Source organism: Lynx rufus, unplaced genomic scaffold (assembly GCF_022079265.1).
Source record: "Lynx rufus isolate CCGP_SWC_20201006 ecotype Redwood Valley unplaced genomic scaffold, mLynRuf1.p SCAF_39, whole genome shotgun sequence".
Lineage (NCBI taxonomy): Eukaryota > Metazoa > Chordata > Mammalia > Carnivora > Felidae > Lynx > Lynx rufus.
In genome coordinates, this window is record NW_025814855.1 from 877,970 (window position 1) to 888,925 (window position 10,956).

Below are 10,956 nucleotides of genomic sequence, written 5' to 3' on the forward strand. Positions count from 1 at the left end.
GAAGGCCTGCCGGCAGCTGCTTCTGAGGGTCCGCCATCGGTTATCCTCTTGCTTCTCGGAGCCTGTAACACCGACATGGGACATGGAGAACAAAGTTGTACCAGCAGGCGAACACCAGGCCACTACGGCAGCAGGATGACAGCCAGGGGGTAAAGTTGGAGGTTATAAAATCGACAAATATTGGCCATCGCTTGCCTTAGAGAGGGTTGGGGAAATCAGAAGAGCACAAGGGAGACTGCAAGGGGTAGTGGAACAGGGATAGAATCAGGTGGCAGAAGCCCCAGGCCCTCCCTGCCCTGCTGCTTCCTTCTGTGTGATAGCCTCTCATCTGCCCGGTGGAGGTTATAACCTATGCCCCGCCTACCTTACGTGGCCATTATGAGAAAGAGGAGATAATGGCTGCCAAAGTACCAAACCGGTATTAGCTTTCATTTTTGCTACAGTTTTTAAGATCTGGTGTCTGACCCAAAGGAGTTCACAAGAAGGGGGGGAAGGGGGGAAGGGAGAGGGGGAATGGCCAAACTGCTTTCCATCTTGGTTACAGGGTTCTACATCTCCACCACTAGTATTACTGAGAATTTGATGGAAAAGGAAAGAAGCCTCAGTTCTCGCTGCCACGGGAAAAAATTACAGGACAGCAAAATGAACGTAAAGGTGAGCAAAGTGTTACTGAAGTACACTCCAAGGGAGACAAAGCTCCCCCTCCCCCCAGGTGGCCTTCGGTTGGGGCTCTCCATCAGGACATCTAAGGTCCGTCCTCCTGTTGCGCATGCCTAGCTTCCTGCCCAACAGTAGCCTATGAATTTCAGTTTCTTTAGATGCTCACCAACCCTTGCTGTAATCGATCTTTTTAGTGTTAGCCATTCTGATATTTGTCTCTTGGATCTCCTTACAAAAATGTGGAGCACAGCACCTGGTAGGCTTCTTTGTCTTTAAGAAGCAACATTTCCTCAACTAGAAACACTTGTCCTATGCCAGAGGATATGGAGGCCATGGACGGGGTCCTGTGGGAAAGAGCTGTGCAGCAGATCTGGGCTGTGGTGGGAGCAGTCCTGTCCACTGGGCCACAAAATTGAGCAGACCACCTGGTAGGAAACATGCAGTGTGGGGTTTGAGTAAGAGTCCAAGCCAGAGAATCACAAGACAGTCCCCCAGGGCTCTGGAGGAAGCCTGTGTGTCTGTAGTACAGACTTCTACATCATTTTGACACTATTCCTGTTGAGTCATTGTCTCCAAATAAGAACTGAACAGTGAATAGGGTGTATAAATATCTGTGCATCCAGAACAACCCACTATGAGGAGGGTTCTCTTGGACCAACCAAATTATAAAGTCAAAGGACTCTGGTGTATTTAATTAGAAGGTAGAAATGTGCAGTCAGGATTGAGCCAAATCAGATCTAGAGAACACAACTGGGCTTCATGAGAACCCACCAATGTGGCAATAGCTCACTATAATGGCTGTACTGGGCGTTAAGGGCTTGAGCTTGGGTTCTGCTTGGCTCATTTTGGTTTATGGTTGCAAGTAAAATCAATGGTAGCTGCATCACAGCCATATTCAAGGTGTCCCAGAAAGACAATGAAGAAGCAGCATTTTACCTATGCTTTGGTCTGGCCATCCACTTTGTGTGGAACAATTATTATCCCAAGCCGATAATATATGTAGATTCCAGGTAGTAGCCAGTGATCTGCCCTGGTGAAGAAGGAAGAGTGAAGAAGATTGGAAACCAGGGGGTCTGTGGTAGAGACATGTAGATGTACTTACAGAAATGTGCACACAGTAGGGAGATTTCTGTCTGGCTTACTAAAATTTACCAACCAATTCAAACAACAATCACATCAATTGTCTTATACTCCAGGCAAGCTCCTGGTCCTGGGACATTGTACTGGCCATTTCTTCTCCATGGAACATCTTCCCCAAGTACCCAAATCTCTCCTTTCCCTCCTTTAATTGTGTGGTCAAATATCTCCCTATGAGAACAACCCTGACCCCTCTATTTCCTATCGAAATCCTCCTGAATCCACATCCTTGCCATTACTTGGTAATGCTCTTATTTCATATTTCCACAGCACCTTGCCACCTTATAATTTAGTATAATATAGAATAGTCTCTTCACTACTTATTGGTCACTCCCCTCAATAATTTTGAATGCAGGCTACGGTAGGACACATTTCTTTCTTTACTGATGTGTAACATATCTAGACCAGTCTCTGAACCAGATAAGATGTTGAGTGAACGTTTTTGAAACAATGAAACAGCACAAGGCTATATAGCTTTCCTTCCACTTTTCCATGTATTTCTATTCTCACTTGATTATTTCCTTCCCTCTAAGTGTAATTTTCCTCAGACTTCTCAAGAGTGAGAAAAAAATAAAACAACACGCTTTTTAGAAAGAAGAATTTCCTGGTAGCCAAGTTTCCAGTGTAGCCGTGGGTTCAACTTAATTCTTTTACACCTTAGAACTCAATGTTCTGTGCTTACTGCCTGAAGGTTCTGCACTCTTGTCCAGTGTCAGTGGTACTGGGGGTATGCGTGGGGGGTGCACACCAAGCAAGTCTCTGACACCATCTGGGTGTCCTACAATTGAAATCGGTTCTGACGCTATCTACCTGGAGATAGCAGGGATTGCTGCCCCTCCCCCACTTCAGATACCAGTCGCAAGCCCATGTTGTCACGTGTCCTTCTCACCTACCTGTGTTCCATCTTGCTGTGAGCCCCTTTCGAGGCATTAATGTAATTTTGGATTTCCCTCATTACATAACTCATTTGTTCAATCCTTTGAAAATTACAAAGATGCAGAAGTAGAGGGCTTTACACCAGGTGATACATCTGCATTCACTGTTAAGCCTCAGTTTTGCCAGAGAGGTGAAAAGGTGACTATCACCAGAAAATTATAATGGTTTAGAAGGTTTGCATCAGGAACCAGGGACAGATATATATTATTTCAGATGTGAATGAGAAATGGTAGTATTAGAGGAAGTCATCAAGAAGTCACCATCGGTTGAGTGAAGAGATTGGCCTGGGCAGTCAGAGGCTCCAAACCCCTCCCCTGTCCTGGGAATGTCCACTCTGCTTGCCTTCCCTACACTAGAAGCTGCCCGAGGACACAGCCTTGCAATACTAAGTGTTGTTGACACCATCCGGATGGTATATGCAGCTGAACCCAGTGAAGGTTTCTATATACATTTTAAGATTCCGGCGGGCAGATGCAGAGATCTGTTTATCTTGCAGTCACCCAAGGTAAGCCTCACACATAAGTTTCCTTGCTTAATTCTGCCACCTAGCAATCTGGAGCGGTCTGCCTCTGTCTTCTGTGTACAAGGGCCAGTTTCAGATGATACCCAGGAAGCTCCCCAAATTATGAACTAACAGGTAGAAACAAGAAATGTACTGGATGGAAGAGTGAAACTATAATTGTTTTAACGTGTACAACATTTAAAGAGATATTTTAAAAAGAGACTCAAAGAGACTGAATAGTACTGATGGGGAGAATATCTGTTAAGAGATATGGTTAAACAACTTGTCTTTGCCAACTCCTTGGGGCTTCTGTCTAAAGAGTTCCTTCAGACAAGGGCAGCGTTGGAAGGAAATATTTTCTAGGTGACATTGGACATAAACTTGTCCTTTATTTTCACAGAGGGGCAGAAGGATCTGTCTCAGCACTACATCCTTTCAAGTGGCTTCCAGGTCAGTAAGCTTTGCCCCAGTGTTCTGAGATGGGTGGAGCTAAGGAATGATGTCTCCAAAGTGCCTTGGATTCTGCTCTTTCCTCTGGTGGGCCCTGTAACTCCTGCTAAATTCCTCTCCTGCTATGAGTAGACTGGACCAAGAAAGAGGAAAAACAACTGCAGAAAAATATTCATAGATACTGTCTTTAAGACATTCCAGAAAAATGGACCATCCCAGTACACACATTCATGTTGTTCTTCATTGATGTTATGTGTCCTAACCTCATGGTTGGCCATGTGGCTCCATGATCTTTGACCTACACAGGCACAGGAAGCAAGGCCGTCGAATTCACAGCAACAGCCTTTCCCCCAGACCTTCCCACGAGGCTAGAGCCCTCAGCACAATTCTTGTTCTGGTGAATGTTTGTCTCCTTTTACTCTGCCTTCTATTTTGTATTTTCACATACCCCTGATTATGGGATTATGAAGCCATACCTCTGATGAATGCCTCTGCATGGGTGTCTTCAGGGTCCCTGACAGTCATCCTTTCAGTCTCTTTGGCAGTGAAACCAGGATCTCTGTTTTGTTTTGCCCACTAGGCAAAACCCCAAATGTTCCAAATGCAGTTTCTGGGCTAGAAGTCCTCTCTAAAACATCCGATCATTTATTTAGTCAACTTTATGTATTTGTAGGCTCTCATTGTATACCATTTAATCTTCTAGGACATTTTGATTCAAATTGAGTAACAATGATAATAACTCTGCTTTGGGTTGCTTATAGTGTATGGAAAACAGGAACGCTATTGATAATTATTTTTAAAGAATTTTCTAAAATTGAATACTGTTAATCACTAGAGATATTCAGGAAATTTTATGATAGTATAATATAGGGAATTGTCACCTTAAATAGGGAGGTAAACTGGAACAAGCTTGAATTACCAGAAATTTATTTTATTTAGGAATGACACAGAAATTGCAATTCAGCACATATAATGTAAAAAGATACAGGCAAGTCCAATGGGGGTTTCAAGCAGGCTGTATTTAGGGCTTGCAGTGCAAAGATAGAGGAGTCAAGCCCAAGTCCAAGCAGGAAGTTCATTGTCTTGAGGATGGAGATTCTTGGGGGATGTTCATTGGTCAGGTGACAAGTCTTCTGTAAATCAAATGTTTACAGCAAATCAGTCTCTCAGTTCTTTTTTGTTTTTTTAATAATTTTTTTGAATGTTTATTTGTTTTTGAGAGAGAGAAAGAGACAGAGCATGAGCATGAGCATGAGCAGGGGAAGGGCAGAGAGAGGAGATACAGAATCCAAAGCAGGCTCCAGGCTCTGAGCTGTCAGCACGGAGCCTGATGTGGGGCTTGAACTTGTGAACCATGAGATCATGACCTGAGCCCAAGTCAGATGCTTAACTGACTGAGTTACCCAGGAGCCCCGGGTTTGTTTGTTTTTTTAATATTTTAATGTTTATTTATTTATTTTGAGGGAGAGAGAGAGAGAAAGCACAAGTGGTGTACAGGCAGAGAGAAGGAAACACAGAATCCCAAGCAGGCTCCTCACCATCAGTGCAGAGCCTGATGTGGGGATTGAACTCATGAATCATGAGATCACAACCTGAGATGAGATCAAGTATCAGATGCTTAACTGACTGCACCCCCCAGGAGCCCCAGTCTCTCAGTTCTTAAGTTCCACTCTTCTGAGAGTCTGTGTGTGAGAGTCTCCATTTCATATTTTCTGGTTCCATTTTAAATTGAGATCCTTTCACAGAATGTTCAGGATTTAGGAGTTTAGGGTAGAAAACACTTCTGATTTGAAATTTATGCAGACACCTATATATAGATATATTTAAATTTACAAAGCATAGTGGGGGCAAATGTTTTAATCAGAGAGAAGGAAAGCCAGAAGTACTCTAAGTTGGAGAGATGCATGTGGAATTTAAAAAACTGAAGAAAGATCATTGCCTCTGTGGAAAAATGTATGATGGAGACAGGGGCGAGAAAAGAAGCCCAGAAAGTAGGTGAAGGGTTTTCATGCCAGGTATCTGAGGACACCGCAAAGACCAAAATGTTCAGAACTTTTCTTAGGCCAGATGATGTGTTTGTGAGGGTATAATCAGGCTGCATAAATAATCAGCGTTGCTTATGATACAAAATGACGAAATTCGAAGTGGGGTTCATGAGCAAACAGCTAAGAAAGAATTCTTGAGACATTTTTGGAGAAAAAAGGTGATTTTATTATAGCACGGGGACAGGACCCATGGACAGAAAGAGCTGCACTGGGGTTGTGAGGAGTGACTGATTATATACTTTTAAGTTTGCAGAGGGAGTGGGGATAGAGAAATTTTGAAGCAAGGCTTTCAGGACCTTGAGGGGCTAGCTGTTAAGGTTACTTTTAGACTTTAATAAAATATAAACATAAAGTCACTAAGGCAGCCATGAGTTCCTTGGGGAAGGTCACACTCTGCATGTTTCAGGTGTCTGTCAGTGGACTGTAAGCTGGAAAGAGATTTAATTTAAGCTACATTTTTCTTGCCTTTGTTTCCATCATCACAAAATACTAAGTTTCAATTGAAAGAAATGTATTTTACTTTATTAAACTCTATGTTTTAGCACTTGGTAATATTTGCTTTATTTTCTTAAGTATTTGAATTTTTTAAAGTTTATTTCTTTTGCGGGGGGGGGGGCATAGAGAGAGGGAGACAGAATTCCAAGCAGGCTCTGCACCATCAGGGCAGAGCCTGATGCAGGGCTCAAACTCACGAACCATGAGATCATGATGTGAGCTGAAGTCATACACTTAAGTGACTGAGCCACCTAGGCACCCTGTTTTCTTTAAGTAGTTCTTAGAAATAATGCATTTGCAAGGGCACCTGGGTGGCTCAGTCAGCTAAGCATCCAAGTCTTGGTTTCAGCTCAGGTCATGATCTCACAGTTTGTGAGTTTGAACCCCACAACTCCCCATGCTGTCCATGTGGAGCCTGCTTGGGATTCTCTCTCTCTCCTTCTCTCTATGTCCCTCCTCCATGTGCACTGTCTCTGTCTCTTTCAAAATAAATATGTAAATTTAAACAAACAAACAAACAGAAACAATGCATTAACAGTTGATACTGTAAGTAAATACCACTAAATGCACCTTTTGGAAATTACATTTTCATAAAAGTCACTTTTAGAAGTTATTGTGAGCCACTGGCCACTGGAAGATACTTTCAAATAGTTGAATGGTCTTTGTCTATCATCTAACTTTAGTAACTCCTTTGCCTTCTATTACCACTAAAACATTAATAGAATACTTTTCATATGTTGGAGCCCTAACCCCTAAGCGACTACTTTTAAAGAGGTCACTAAGGTTAAATGAAGTCACTAAGGTGGGGTCCTACCCTATTCAAACTGGCTGCATTTTTTAAATTTTTTTAAACATTTTATTTATTTTTGAGACAGGGAGAGACAGAGCATGAACGGGGGAGGGTCAGAGAGAGAGGGAGACACAGACTGAAACAGGCTCCAGGCTCTGAGCTGTCAGCATAGAGCCCGACGCGGGGCTTGAACTCATGGACCATGAGATCATGACCTGAGCCTTAGTCGGACGCTTAACCGACTGAGCCACCCAGGCGCCCCCAAACTGGCTGTATTTTAAGAAGAATAGACACCAACACTGCTCGCCAAGAGGAAAAGGCCCATTAGGACACAGCTAGAAGGTAGCCATCCACAAGCCAAGGAGAGAGACTATAGATCACCAAACCTGTTGACCAGTCCATCTCGCACTCCCAGCATCCAGAACTGTGAGAAATACATTCTGTTGTTGAAGCCACCCGGTCTGTGGTGTTTTGTTGTGGCCACCCCAGCAGACTAACACAGCTCTCACTTCATGTGTTCTCTTTGCCAAAGACATAAATAACGAGGCTCCACACCCAAAAGATGTAGTTGGGGACACACCTGGTATAATTCTAAAAATGCCACAACAATTCAAATCGGCTTCTTAAGTTTTTAATTTTTTTTTTTTTGAGAGAGAAAGAGAGCAGGGAAGAGGCAGAGGGAGAGAGAGAATCTTCTTCTATTTTTAAAATGTTTATTCATTTTTGCCTCTGTCCTTGGCTCCTTGCATAGGTCGTTCCTTCCTTCCTGCTTTGCCCTCACCATTTGCAGTATGCCTTAGAGCCTCCGACCCTCCTACACCACCTGAGGCTTCAGGAAGCCGCCCCCATGATAGAAGAAGACCAGGAGCTGGAGGGAAAAATTCCTGGATTGAACCTCAGTGGCTGAAGGTGAGAAGAAGACAGCCCTGGAAATGTGTGACAATTGTGTGACATTTTTGTTGCACAAGGAGGAGGACCATACCCTAAGAAATGCTCTTCGTTACATGATCATGAAGAACCCAGAAGTGGAATTTTGTGGTTACACTACAACCCATCCTTCAGAGAGCAAAATTAATTTATGCATTCAGACTTGAGGTGCTCTTCCAGCTGTTGAGCCGCTTCAGAGAGGCTTGACGGGGCTTGTGAATGTCTGCCAGCATGGGCTGGACAAATTTGAGGCCAGCATAAAGGAACATAAGGATCAACAAGCAAGCAGAAATTAATCCACATTCTAGTCTCTTATGCACTGTTGTTGCTTGAGTTGTTAATGTTAGCCATTCTGACAGGTGGGAGGTGGTATCTCATTGTGGTTTTGATTTGTATTCCCCTGATGATGAGTGATGTTGAGCATTTTTTAATGTACCTGTCAGTCACCTGGATGTCTTCTTTGGAGAAGTGTCTATTCATGTCTTTTGCCCATTTCTTCACTGGGTTATTTGTTTTTTGGGTGTTGAGTTTGATAAGTTCTTTATAGATTTTGGATATTAACCCTTTATCTGATATGTCGTTTGCACATATTTTCTTCCATTCTGTTGGTTGCCTTTTAGTTTTGCTGATTGTTTCCTTTGCTGTGCAGAAGCTTTTTATATTGATGAGGTCTCAGTAGTTCATTTTTGCTTTTGTTTTCCTTGCTTCTGGAGACGTGTTGAGTAAAAAGTTGCTGCAGCCAAGGCCAAAGAGGTTTTTGCCTGCTTTCTCCTCAAGGATTTTGATGGCTTCCTGTCTTACATTTAGGTTTTTATCCATTTTGAGTTTATCGTTGTATATAGTGTAAGAAAGTGGTCCAGGTTCATTTTTCTGCATGTCACTGTCCAGTTTTCTCAGCACCACTTGCTGAAGAGACTGTCTTTATTCCATCGGATATTCTTTCCTGCTTTGTCAAAGATTAGTTAGCCATACGTTTGTGGGTCCATTTCTGGGTTCTCTATTCTGTTCTATTGAGCTGAGTGTCTGTTCTTGTGCCAGTACCATACTGTCTTGATTATTACAGCTTTGTAATACATCTTGAAGTCTGGGATTATGATGCCTCCAGCTTTGGTTTTCTTTTTCAAGATTGCTTTGGCTATTCGGGGTCTTTTCTGGTTCCATACCAATTTTAGGATTGTTATAGCTCTGTGAAGAATGCTGGTATTATTTTGATAGGGATTGCTACCTACCTGTGTTCTTTGAAGAATGTAAATTGCATGAGTATTTGTCTTTCCAGTGTTCTAATGTTTCTTTTTTTTTTTAACCTTTTTTAAAATGTTTATTTTTGAGACAGAGAGAGAACAAGCAACTGGGGGAAGGGCAGAGAGACAGTGGGGGACAGAAGATCTGAAGCGGGCTCTGCACTAACAGCAGAGAGTCCAAAGTGAGGCTTGAACTTGCAAATGGTGAGAACATGACCTAAGCCAAAATCAAGAGTCTGATGCTTAACCGACTGAGCCACCCATGCATCCCCTAATGTTTCCATTCACATTACAAAAGTGCCTAAGTGCCTGCAACTGAGTATTTGCTCAGTGTACAGCGGTAGAGCTGTGAATAAACAGAACACCTCAGTTTCTTGTCCATTTTTAGTAATCTGGCTACTATAAATGTTCACTTCTTTTCTTCCCTCCAAGGTGGTATTGCTTAATATTTTCAAGAAAAATAGCTCTGCTAAAAATTCTCTAACATCTTAACTTTCTTCAGCATCCCCTGGTATTTTCCCAGAGCTATTTCTTTTTTTTTTTTTTTTTTTTTCAACGTTTATTTATTTTTGGGACAGAGAGAGACAGAGCATGAACGGGGGAGGGGCAGAGAGAGAGGGAGACACAGAATCGGAAACAGGCTCCAGACTCTGAGCCATCAGCCCAGAGCCCGACGCGGGGCTCGAACTCACGGACCGCGAGATCGTGACCTGGCTGAAGTCGGACGCTTAACCGACTGCGCCACCCAGGCGCCCCACCCAGAGCTATTTCTAACACTATCTCTGAACTGCAAAAACATTATTACTGGGGCACCTGGCTGGCTCAGTCAGAAGAGCATGTGACTCTTGATCTCAGGGCTGTGAGTTTGAGCCCCAAGTTGTATATGGAGATTACTTAAAAGAGAACCTTAATAAAAAAAAAAAAAAGAACAAAAACTTTATTACTAATTTTCTGAATTTGCATTTCCAAACTACTCTTCTGAAATAATCTCAGTTCCCCATGCACAACTGTACCTGCAATCACTGGAATATCATAGTCACTTACCAGTCAGGACATGACATCATGGGGGTCAATTACACCCTTTATCTGGAGGTTCAGATACTCTGCATCAGACATTCTGCAACTGTTAAAGTTGTAGCCACTGACCCAAACTAAAATAGCACTAAGGTTGGTCTTTGTTTGAGGTAGAGGTCACTTTGCAAAATAGAATTGAGTGTATCTTAGAACACTGAGTAAGAATACTAGGTAGTTAAAAATGGGCAGGACACAATCACTGACCCTACAGGCAAGGAACAAATTTTCTGTGGGAACCAGAGGCAGAGATCCTGTTTATTCTGGCCTAACATCTCTCTTTATTCCCAGTCACGGCCCTGTGTAAAGTTTTTTCCCTTGCTCTTAGTCAATCATAATAGAACTCACAAAGTGATGACAAAAGCATCAGCTACATTCATTTGAAGAGGAGTAACATACTGCCTTCAGCTATGCGTGGATTATTTTATGTCTGAATGGTTCTATGGAATGATAGGACCATTTAGATCACTGGATTTGGGAACATCTCATTTCTGGGAAGAGGCTGGCAATCACGGAGTATGAAATTATGCCTGTTCATCGCAGTTCACAAGGAGCAAACTCCTTCTCCCTCTAGGTTTCCAGCATCCCTTGGAGAGCAGCCTGGCCAATGCTCAGATCAGAATGGAGAAAACCCTCGCTGCTGCCTCTAGGGATCCGCCAACTACATTTTCCAGAAGACCGTGCGCGGAATTGAGCCAATGG

At 42.9% G+C, this 10,956-nt stretch overlaps 1 pseudogene; it reads left to right on the forward strand.

Moving 5' to 3' along the window:
- Nucleotides 1-513: 513 nt before the first annotated feature.
- LOC124522690 (DNA-directed RNA polymerases I and III subunit RPAC2-like) lies at nucleotides 514-8,250 on the forward strand (annotated as a pseudogene).
- The last annotated feature ends 2,706 nt before the right edge of the window (nucleotides 8,251-10,956 follow it).